The following is an 11,257-nucleotide window of genomic DNA, read 5'->3' on the forward strand; positions in this document are numbered from 1 at the left end:
TTTGAGAGTCTCACTCTGTCCTCCCAGCTTGACTGCAGTAGCGCCATCATGGCTTGCTGCTGCAGCCTTGAACTCTCCTGGGCTCAGGTGATCCTCCCACTTCAGCCTCCCGAGTGGCTGAGACTATAAGCATGAGCCAACACATCCAGCTAATTTTTTTTTTAATTGTTTGTAGAAACTGGTCTTGAACTCTCGACCCGAGGTAATCTGCCCACCTCAGTCTCTCAAAGTGCTAGGATTACAGGCATGAGCCACACAGTGCCTGGCCTGAATGAAAAAAAAAATATATATATATATGTATATATATATATATATATATATATATATATATAGTAACAAATCTAAAGATTCCCTTAGCATTTTCGTTAACTGCAGGAAAGGAAGAATAGCCTTTTTAACATAAGGCCATATGCCTTCTACAAGGGCAATAAACTAAAAAAGTTCACTGAGCTCTGGTTTCTCCATCTCCAAAAGTTAGATTCTGAACTTAAATCTCTATTCCATGAAAAATCATGGTCTGTGAAAAAAAATAGAAAGAAAAGCAGTAACTTCTCAGAATGTTAGTTATCAAATACTACAACAATGTAGGTTTTGTCTTAGCAGGGGTTAAAGGGAACATAATCCCCAGGTCAGCAGAGAGGGGACACAGGGCAAGGGGACATGGGACTGTGCCTGTGATCACGCTTATCCTGGCTTACCTTACCACTTCTCATCCCAGCCTTGGGGAGCACACCCTGGGAACACCATCTAGCAAGAGTATAATATGTGGGTATGATTTCTGAGAGGGTGAGGATAGAGTTAATTGTTCACTTTCTTAGTCTACCTTCTGGACTTTCCTATTTAAATCTTTCCTGGCTGGGTGCAGTGGCTCATGGCATTAATCCTAACACTTTGGGAGGCCAAGGAGGGAGAATCATTTGAACCCAGGAGTTCAAGACCACTCTGGGCAACATAGTAAGACTCCGTGTCTACGAAAAATACAAAATACAAATTAGCCAGGCATAGTGGTGCATTCTTGTATTCCCAGCTACTCAAGAGGCTAAGATAGGAGGATCGCTTGAGCTCAGGAGTTCAAGGCTGCAGTGAGCTATGATGGTGCCACTGCACTCCAGCCTGGGTGACAGAGGGAGACTCTGTCTCAGTAAATAAATAAATAAATAAATAAATCTATCTTTCTCAAGAACTATTTTTATTCTATTTTAAAAGATAGCCTTAGGAAACTATCTTGTATCTCATAGCAGTAACCCCCAATAAGCACATATCAATACTTCATTTCACGTGTTCTTTTATGCCCCGCAGGATCTGGTGATTGAAAGGAACTTACCTAAGTTTCTCTCAGAGCGTGGACTTTGTGATCACACAGATCCAGGTTCTACTCTGCCATCTATTTGCTGTGTGATCTTGGGAAGTTCCTAGACCTTTGAGTTTCGATTTCCTCATTTATAAAATGAGAATAGTAATCTTACCCTCAACATTTATGCTATATTATTATATTGTAATAGTAGCTAGCAACAATTAGAAATGAACTTTCCTGGCAAAGAGATATTTATTCATGACTTTCAAGAACTCTGTCCCTGGAGTTTTGAGATTTCTACACGTATATTTGCTCAACAGGCTTTCTGCATCTTCTCAGTCTGACGTAGAGCCGCCAAGTGTTCACTGGATTCTGCCTTTCTCAGGCACTTCATATCCACTGGGTTCAGGATCCTCAACTGCATCTCACTAATATGCCTGGTATCTTCCCCCCACCCCCAGCTGATTGTGTTGATATAATTTTTTTTTGTTAAGTCATCAGAATTGTGGTATCTAGTAAGTGGTAAGTGGCATCAACAGTTTGGTTTTTGCTCCTTCTACATTGAAGTGGATGGATGGTTTTCCTATTCTCTCTTTTTTTTTTGAGATGGAATCTTCCTCTGTTGCCCAGGACGGAGTGAAATGGCACAATCTCGGCTCACTGCAACCTCTCCCTCCTGGGTTCAAGCAGTTCTCCTGCCTCAGCCTCCCAAGTAGCTGGGATTATAGGCACCTGGCTACCACCACCACGCCTGGCTAATGTTTGTATTTTTTAGTAGAGACAGGGTTTCACCATGTTGCCCAGCCTGGTCTTGAACTCCTGGCCTCAAGAGATCCACCTGCCTCAGCCTCCCAAAGTGCTGGGATTACAGGCGTGAACCACCATGACCAGCGGTTTTTAATTTCTTTTTAATCGGACAAAATGGACATGGGAGAATGCTTAAGGGTAAAAGTGAGAGAGAGGATCAGCAGGCTGAAGTTGTCTTGTGGCCGAAGGGCACTTTTATGGCTTTTCATCTGATAATTTCTCCTCCTAACTTTCCCCCACACTTCACACACTTTTGCCATAAAAACACTCACGAGAAAAAGACAGGCTTTGAAATGCTGCCATTTCTCAATGTGTCCAGAAGAAAAGTTAAGCTGCCTTCAAGTCCAAAGGTGCATACCGACTGAAAAAAATGGTAATTCACAATCAGGAAGTTCTGAGTAAGGACAGCCAGCCCAGCGTAGGCCAACGGACCAGCCTCAGCAGTAGCTTCGTCCAGCTGCTGAAGGTGAGCAAAACCACCTCCTTGGGAAGAAAATCAAACTCTGATAACAGACTTCCTTCAACTTGAGTGTTGTTTTGTCCTTGCATAAAATTATGCAAACTTTTCTCCAAAAAGACAATGTAAGCGAAAATGCTGTGGAGCAGACTTCAAACAGCCCTAAAATGTCCTTTGCCTACACAGCAGATCGTTCAAGGAAGCTGAAAAGTGCCCACGGGAAGATTTTGTATGGGAACTTTAACTTCCCATTCCGTTTGACTTTTGGTCTTTAAAATACAGGTCAAATCAATGAATTTAATGAAGGCCGGTTAACACAATGGCTTTGCCTTGCATTTTGACCCACATAAAGGGGAGGCAGTCCGGGGCACAAAGCTTCAGCAGAACTTTAAGTGGTTAGTACACAAATGTGACAGAACGTTTAGAATCTCAGAGACTTGCGAGACCTATTGACAAGCAGTTAAAAGTATTTGAAATAGCTGCATGAATGAACTTTGATAAGGTAGCACTATTGTCTTCCATTGTCTCTTTCTCTTCATACGAAAACTCCCCCAAAAGAACAAGAGTCAATGAATGTGAAATGTAGTGTCAGTTTTACTGGACTCCGGACGCCTTTGAGCACTGCGACTTTTTGTGGCGAGTTCATGCTATTTAAAAGTATTCTTCCCTCTGAGTTTCAACTCTTGCAAATGGTGACTTCTCAGTTGACTACCCACCCAAGTCTTTTCCAATTGCTTTCACGCCGTGAATAGCTCTTTAAGTTAAAAGCAGTGAAGATTAATTTCAGTATTTCTGCTGCTTCTTGACACTTGAGTTTTTCAAGACGGACGCCTGGTCACTCACCCTTTGGCTCAGTGGAGGGGGTGAGGGGTGGAACAGAGGGGGAAGGAGGCTTGTCCTTCTGCAACCTAAAGATGCCAAGAGCATGGGCAAGCAGCTCCATTCAGAAATCTGCCGAATCCCCTTTCAACCTGGGAGAGAGGAGGAAACAAACACAATCTAACTAAGCACCAAATTTTAAAGAAATGTGTGGGCAAGAGAGTAGGGTTGGGGAAGTGGTGTCAGCCCCAAATAACTCCTTATGAATTACTGTGAGCCAGTGTCTCTATTCCAGGAAAGCCTGTCTCTAGGGATCATCTCTACCTGTCTTTATGTGTATATTTTTCATCAGCAAACATCCATGTTTCCAAGCTGTGTCTAAAATATCATTTCCCGGGAGGCTCCGCCATTGTTTGAAAACATCCTCTCCCATCCGTAAGTTGCGTGGAAACAGTGGTGGGACGCAGAAAGTCTACAAAGGCCCTGTCTAAAGAGCCATGTGTTGGTTTCACAGGGTTTCATAGTTCTAAGATTTGCTAAATATGCTTTGGGGGGTTTTCTCAGTAAATCTCTATAGATAGATTTTATTGTATTTTACCCTTTTGTCTGTTTTTTGTGTGTGTGTCTGAAAATTCTCCCTTATTCATTGACCAGTAACTTTCTGTCACCCATCTTTGACTTTTCTCCTTACATCTGCATTTAAGCTGTCATTTACTTCTGCCATTCCCTCCTCTCAATATCTGACAGCCAAAGCTTCCATGCGCTTTTATCCCTTTGTGTTTGCATTATGACATAACCTGTGCAAAGTGGCCCAGCTCCCCAATTCTTGTATGTAAAATTTGCAACATTTTTTGAGACGGGTCAGTGCCCATTTTTGGGATCCTTTTCTTTATCTGAGTACCGTGTTAAAACTTTTTGCAGATGTGGCCTATTCAGGAGCAGGCTGCGGCTGCATGCAGAGATGGGGAAAAGAAGAAAAGGCCTTCCTATTTTGTGATTGCCATAGTAACTCAAACATTGCCAGTGTGTTTGCTGGTCCGGTCAGCCACAGCCCGGGAGCTTGATTTCCTGTGCAATCAAGCCCTCTACTGGAGATCATGGCTCATGTGACACGAGGCTACACAGAGGACAGTGTGCTTGTTAGGCCTGAAATTAAGCATTTCACTTTAAAATAATACCCATTTGTATCCATTTTGTCCAACATAACAACAGCTGCTGTCCCTGGAATGACAGACTTGCCTTTTTAACCAAAGCTTCATATGACATTTATGAATGAGGCCAGTTCCATTCATTTGCGGTTTGAATTCACAGTAGTTATTTTTGCTGGGTTTTTTTTCCCCTTCCCCAGCATATGGGTGAAATTCAACATTATTCAAGTAATTATATACACAGTTCATGAGGAGGAAAAAGCCTGCTTTGTTTGTGTCATCTCTTTTAAACTAGTTAGTGGGCTTTAGTTCTTTTTTCTTAAGAAGGCAAAATATAGAAGATGAATTGATGGTAACTTTAAACATGCTGATTGCCTCGAAATAGTGAGACAGAACACAAGAAGAAGAAATGTTGTCACCGGGTTTTGTTTATTCATTTTTTTTTTTTTTGGATAAACAACGAAAAGCATCAATCCAAGCCGCTCATTGGGAAAGGGGCAGAGAAATCCTGGGCAGAATCCTCCTGCAAAAGCCATAAAAACGGCAGCTCTGTGTTCTTGTTTTGCCTGCCAAGTGCCCAGGGTTCAGAAAGATGAAGAAGACTGCGGGGCATTACCCAGGTGAAGATGCCCGATTCGGGACAAAAGACCAAATGGCAGGCCTTTCAGGATACACTGCAGTTTTGCAATATTGCAAGTAGCTAAAAAATGGGCATTTAGTCACCACGTTAACCCATCGATGCGGTGCAATGGGGATGCATGAATAATATCCCCATGGATGAGCAGCACCACTGATGGTGACTTTCCTCCTCCTGCTCCTCCTCCTTCTTGAGCATCGTCCTCCTCCTCCTCCTCCTTATCATCATCTCCATCATCATCATCAGGTCCCCCATACTCTGGCAGAAGATCTCTCTTCTATACACGTTTTTAAATATTATATCACTAAAAGCCTTCTATCCCAGCTTGAGAATTAGAGAAGTAACAGAAAATTAAACTATTTGCAACTAATTCTCAATTTGTAAATTTACTTCAGCTAGCACAAATTTCTTCCTATGAACTCAGTGTCCCTCAAACATGCTCCCTTAACCTGAAAATGAAGAGGACCTGAAACGATGATTTTCATAATCTGTAAATTTCAATTTCTCTCAACATGTAAAAACATGCTCATAAAATTAAAGCATTTGTCTTGAGTCACAAAGTTTGGACAAGTTATTCTATCCCCCCTTCACAGCTCCAGTTTGTAGAAAACAGGGTTGAAAAGCAGCATTAGTAGGACCAATTGTGATGGACGACATTTGTTTTCTCACTGTTTTGAAGTTACCTATTTTATAGAAAAATGATCACATCAACACAAGCTGTAATTTTAGGAAGAAACATTTCTGTTCTTAAATTTACATAATGTTTTCAATTTGTGTAAGACATTGGTAAGTTATATTATATAGTTAAGCAACAATGAATGATGAAGAGTCCACTCATCAGAAAGGGTGTGTGTGTGTGTGTGTGTGTGTGTGTGTGTCTACATACAATGCATCTAGACTATAGTAAGTCAGAAATAGAGTCTACAGTAGAAACGATTCTATATCTTAAGGGCTTAGAGATGAGTTTGGAACAAGGTATCATAAAGTAGTAATTATTTTATATTATCCTAGTAATTTTATCTATTCATTTATTCAAAATTCACATGAAGACAAAATGGGATGGGTGACACTAATAAAACTCTCCAACAACTTATTTACATAAGAACTAATGGGATTCTTAAATTCACTTTTAACTATGTACACATAACAGCTAATACTTCATTCATTCATTGATCCATTCACTTATTCAGAACTGTAAAGACTATTTCAGTGTAGCACAGTGCTGACCACTGAGGCCAAAAGCTAGAAAATAGCCCAGAGATTCCCTGAGCAGTCACTGCCGTGGGGAGACACAAAACTGTGAAGACCTGCCCCAGCGACAGGGAACCTGCTGGAATGGAGTGTGGTCAAGATAGGCAGAGTGCTGAGTGAGGAGAGGAAGAGCCTTACCCAGTTAAAACTGGAGGAGGACGCCGTGTGGAATTTGGATCATTGAAGAGGAAGAGAGGACAGGAATGAGAGAAGGAATCACTCTAGGTGGATGAAAGCAAGTTGCAAAAGCCTAAAGCAAAGATTTATTGCATTCCTATTATAGGCAAGTTACTTTGTTAATAAAATAAAAAAATTATTCAGTCTCTGCCCTCAAATGACTCCCAATCTACCATTATATGTCTAATAAGGAAAAAATCGCATTTCAAACCAAGTAGAAACTCTCTTTGGGTTTTCTAAGCCTGGCTTACGTGCACTCATGAACATGACCGAGGATGGACTCTGATCATCCTAACTGTGGCCTCTCTTTTGTTCTCTGCAATTTGAAAACATGCCAAGGGCCCTCTGAGATGTCCAGTCTGTGTGATGTGTGTGTCCTCTGTGATATAAAGCCCTCATTCTGAGGAGGCCCTGGGGAAGAGCCTTGGGAATGACGACATTTCTGACACTCTGGCGAAGCCTCAGGAACGCATTGGGAGTATTGCCAAGGCCAGCAGCCAGGCGAGAGGGAAGAGCAGCTCCTGGTGTGGAGCTGGAGTGGTTTTCTTCTTCGTGACGCCGCCTTGCCTTCAGCTAGTGCTTCCCTCTCTTAAAGATCCTGTCCTCCCATGCCCCCACCTTCCCACCCCACCCACACCCTACATTTCTCTACTAAGAACCTCCTCAGTGTGCATATAGCTGGCATAAGTAATATTATTCCCAACTTGTGAATGTGTTGTTTTGTTAGTTCAAGTTCACTGGGGTTAGCCCCGCTATATCAGCCCTACCGTGCAGGACTCAGGCAGACGATATCACTTCTATACACTCTTCACATCATAGCACCAAAAGCCCTCTATCTCGGCTTGAGTACTACGGAAGCAATAAGGAATCCACCTGTTGAAGCCTAATTCTCATTTGTAAATTCACTTCAGCTAACAACAAGAATCTGACCTTCTGAATTCAACGCCACTCAGCCAGTCCTATTCTGTGCTCAGGATGTTGAGATTATGGGATGGAGGGCTAAACAGGAGCTCGAAGAAGTATGGAAATGGACTCTATGATAACTTTCACACTTTCTTTCATAGCACTTATAGATGCTGTAACTTAAATAACGGCTGAGTCGTGGCTTGTGTAATCTCCATTTTTCTCACTAGAAGGTAAGCTCGGTGAGGGAGCACTGTCTGGCCTGTTCTCTGCTGTATAGCCAGGGCTGAGCCAAGTGCCAAGAAGACAGTGGTCACTCAAAAACTAGCTGTGGCCTGGCGCGGTGGCTCATGCCTGAAATCCCAGCACTTTGGGAGGCTGAGGCGGGCAGATCATGACATCAGGAGTTCAAGACCAGCCTGACCAACGTGGTGAAACCCCATCTCTACTAAAAATGCAAAATTTAGGTGGGTATGGTGGTTCATGCCTGTAATCTCAGCTACTGAGGAGACTGAGGCAGGAGCCACTTGAACCCAGGAGGCAGAGGTTGCAGTGAGCTGAGATCGCGCCACTGTACTCCAGCCTGGGTGACAGGGTGAGACTCCATTTCAAAACAAACAAACAAAAAAACTAGTTGTTGAATGGATGAGTATATGCATCCGGCAACAACCACTGTCGCAAACTCGCTGGGATCCTTCCAGCAGCCACATGGCCACCTCTCATCCCCGCCGAGGTTGTCTGTGGACACAACAGATGCCCAACCAGGTATTTCTAGGGCCACCCATGGCACCTGCTATCATAGAAAGGTATTGTCCAATATCTCTCCAATTCCTGTTGGAATCAGAAAAATACATGTTTTTTCCTACTCTTCATACTTTCTCTACCCCTTTGCTCTTCTGTTCCCAGCTGTCTTATACTCTGACAGGTCAGTAGCTATGACACATAAGATCAAAGGATTCTATAAATTTTGAAAATTATTACTCATCTACAGTATCTTACATGATTTTCAACTCTGGAAGCACATAAGCATCACCTGGCAGAGTCTCCACCAACTCCTGATACCCAGTTGCACTCTAGGTCAATGAAATTGGAAGCTCTGGAGGCTGGGCCCAGGACACAATGTTTTTTAATGCTCTGCAGATGATTTCAACAAGTAGCAAAGGTTGAGAACACTCTCTAGCAGACAGTCATAACCTCTCCCTACTAGGGGGCCGTAAGGAGGAAAATGCTCCAAATTCGTTTTCACATTTGCAGATGAGTCTTAGCTATTCCCAGGTTCCTGTTCTGAGCTTGACCCACAGAACACAGGCTTTATACCCTCATGGGAACCTGGTGGTCACAGGTGGCAGGCAGGGCCAGAGATCCCAAAATAAAAAGCTGCTCAATCTCATAGCAATCAGGGAAATACAAATTAAAGCAATAATAAGATTCCAGTTTTTGCCCATCTGTTTATAAAAAATGACTTATACCATACTGGGCTGGCTGTGGTGCAAGAATGAGTATTCTCTATCGGACAGACAATAAGTTACATTATTCTTTCTGAAAAGTAAGCTGGCAAGATTTATTAAATATTTATTAAAGTTTAAAATGGGTCTGACTTCTGAACCAGAAATCCTATTTCTAGAAATATGTGTGTCAGAAATAAAAGTACAGCGTGCATCATGGCTTGTGATAGCCAAAAGGGAATCTAATGTGTGTCAGTTACCAATAGGATATGTATAATTCATTCATACTGTGTGATATTTTGCTGCTATTCAGAATGAAGGAAATACCTGTATATGAATTGACCTTGAGGGATATTCATGTTATACATTGTTTAAGTGAAAAACTGAAATTACAGAATTATAGATAGGATTCCATTCATCTAAGAATAATGAACATGTATATCCCAGGTGTATGTGTTTGTATAGAAAAATACGGAAGAGGCTAGGTGCAGTGGCTCACACCTGTATTCCCAGCACTTTGGAAGGCTGAGGTGGATGGATCACCTGAGGTCAGGAGTTTGAGACCAGCCTGACCAACATGGCGAAACCCCATCTCTACAAAAATACAAAAATTAGCCAGGTATGGTGGTGCATGCCTGCAGTCCCAGTACTCAGGAGGCTTGAACAGGAGAATCGCTTGAACCCAGGAGGCAGAGGTTACAGTACACTCCAGCCTGGGCAGCAGAGTGAGACTCCATCTCAAAAAAAAAAAAAAAAAAAGAAGAAGAAGAAGAAAAATATGGAAGAAGAATATGCTCCAAGTTGGTGATAGTGATTAAAAGGGGATACGGTGGTGAGATTATTAATTAATTAATTTGGGAAATTTAATAATCTCCCGAAGTACTGGGATTACAGGTGTGATTATAACTTAATAATAACATACAGTGCTAAATAGAAATTTAGCACTTCTATGCTTTGTTTGAATTGTGGCAATGACCATTTATCACTTTTGTAATTCAGACTGCTGAAATAAATGGACTGGGCATGGTGGCTCATGCCTGTAATCCCAGCACTTTGGGAGGCTGAGGCAGTCAGATCACTTGAGGCCAGGAATTCAAGACCAGCCTGGACAACATAGCTGGACAAAAGATAAAAAATTAGCTAGGCCTGGTGGTGCAGACCTATAGAACCAGTTACTCTGGGGGCTGACGCAGGGGGATCACTTGAGCCCAGGAGTTTTAGGCTACCGTGAGCAATGATTGCACTACTGCACTCCAGCCTGGTAACAGTGAGACCCCGAGTCTTTAATAAAAAGAAAGGAGAAATGTTGAGAGACATACAAGAAGACCCAAGTAAATAAATATACTACAGTATGAAAACAATCATTCTTAAGTATGTACAACTGCCAAACCCAAAGCTAAGCACCAAGTGGGAAGAGTCATAGGGTAGAAAGAGAAGACGTAGCTCTTGAGAGTTTTAGAGTTTTCTGTGGTTCTTAGCCTCCTCTTGTGGAAAGTGGAGGGAAGAATAGCATGCACTCCAAGGGGGTGTTGTAAGGCTAAAAGGAGATGACGCATGCAAAGCAGAGATTCACAGCAGTCGCCTCATGAATGTGGACAGTGGTGGTGATAGTGACAATGACCTTCTACATAGTCAAGCCAATTCAGAAGTACACATAGATGAGGCTTCCATTTTCTCTCGGAATAACAAGCCACTCTGACCACAGGGTATATTTGTTTACCTGGCCAATATGGAAGAATATACTGAAAATTAGCAATAGTGGTTAAAAGAGGGAGAGAATTAGAATTTTATTGGGTTTAGAATTCTAAGATTCTGTGATTAGAAGCCTTTGTGAGTTGGGATGGGAGAGGTCATTTGGTTTGTGCCTTCTCTCCCCACAATTTCCCAAAAGAGCTGTGAAATGGGCCTTTTCTCCCTGGTGTGGATTAGCTGTGGGAAGCAAGTGATTATACCTTGTGAAGCCTGAAGCCATTTCTTTAGAAGGAGCTAGATCTTTCCAGGTACATGCTGGGGGAAGAGGCAAATGGAGGAAGGTGATGCAAAAGTTACCTTTGGGGCTGAGGGTACAGCCAGAGAGGCAATAAGACGAGCAGCCCAGGAGAAGGACCATCTCAAGACCTGGACACAGAGAGGCAGACCTGTTGGATCTCCACTGAGCAGAGGCAGCTGTGTCTGTAACCCAGCTCACCTGGACTTCCCAGGCTGGGGATCGTAATGAGGGCACCATAAGAGAAATCTGTGCCAAGGGTCATTGCAGTACCTATAGATAAGGGGGCATCAAGGGCAGGAGAGTCTCACCTGGGCTCACGTGTAAGTCTG

The sequence above is a fragment of the Cebus imitator genome, unplaced genomic scaffold, assembly GCF_001604975.1.
Source record: "Cebus imitator isolate Cc_AM_T3 unplaced genomic scaffold, Cebus_imitator-1.0 Scaffold103, whole genome shotgun sequence".
Classification (NCBI taxonomy): Eukaryota; Metazoa; Chordata; class Mammalia; order Primates; family Cebidae; genus Cebus; species Cebus imitator.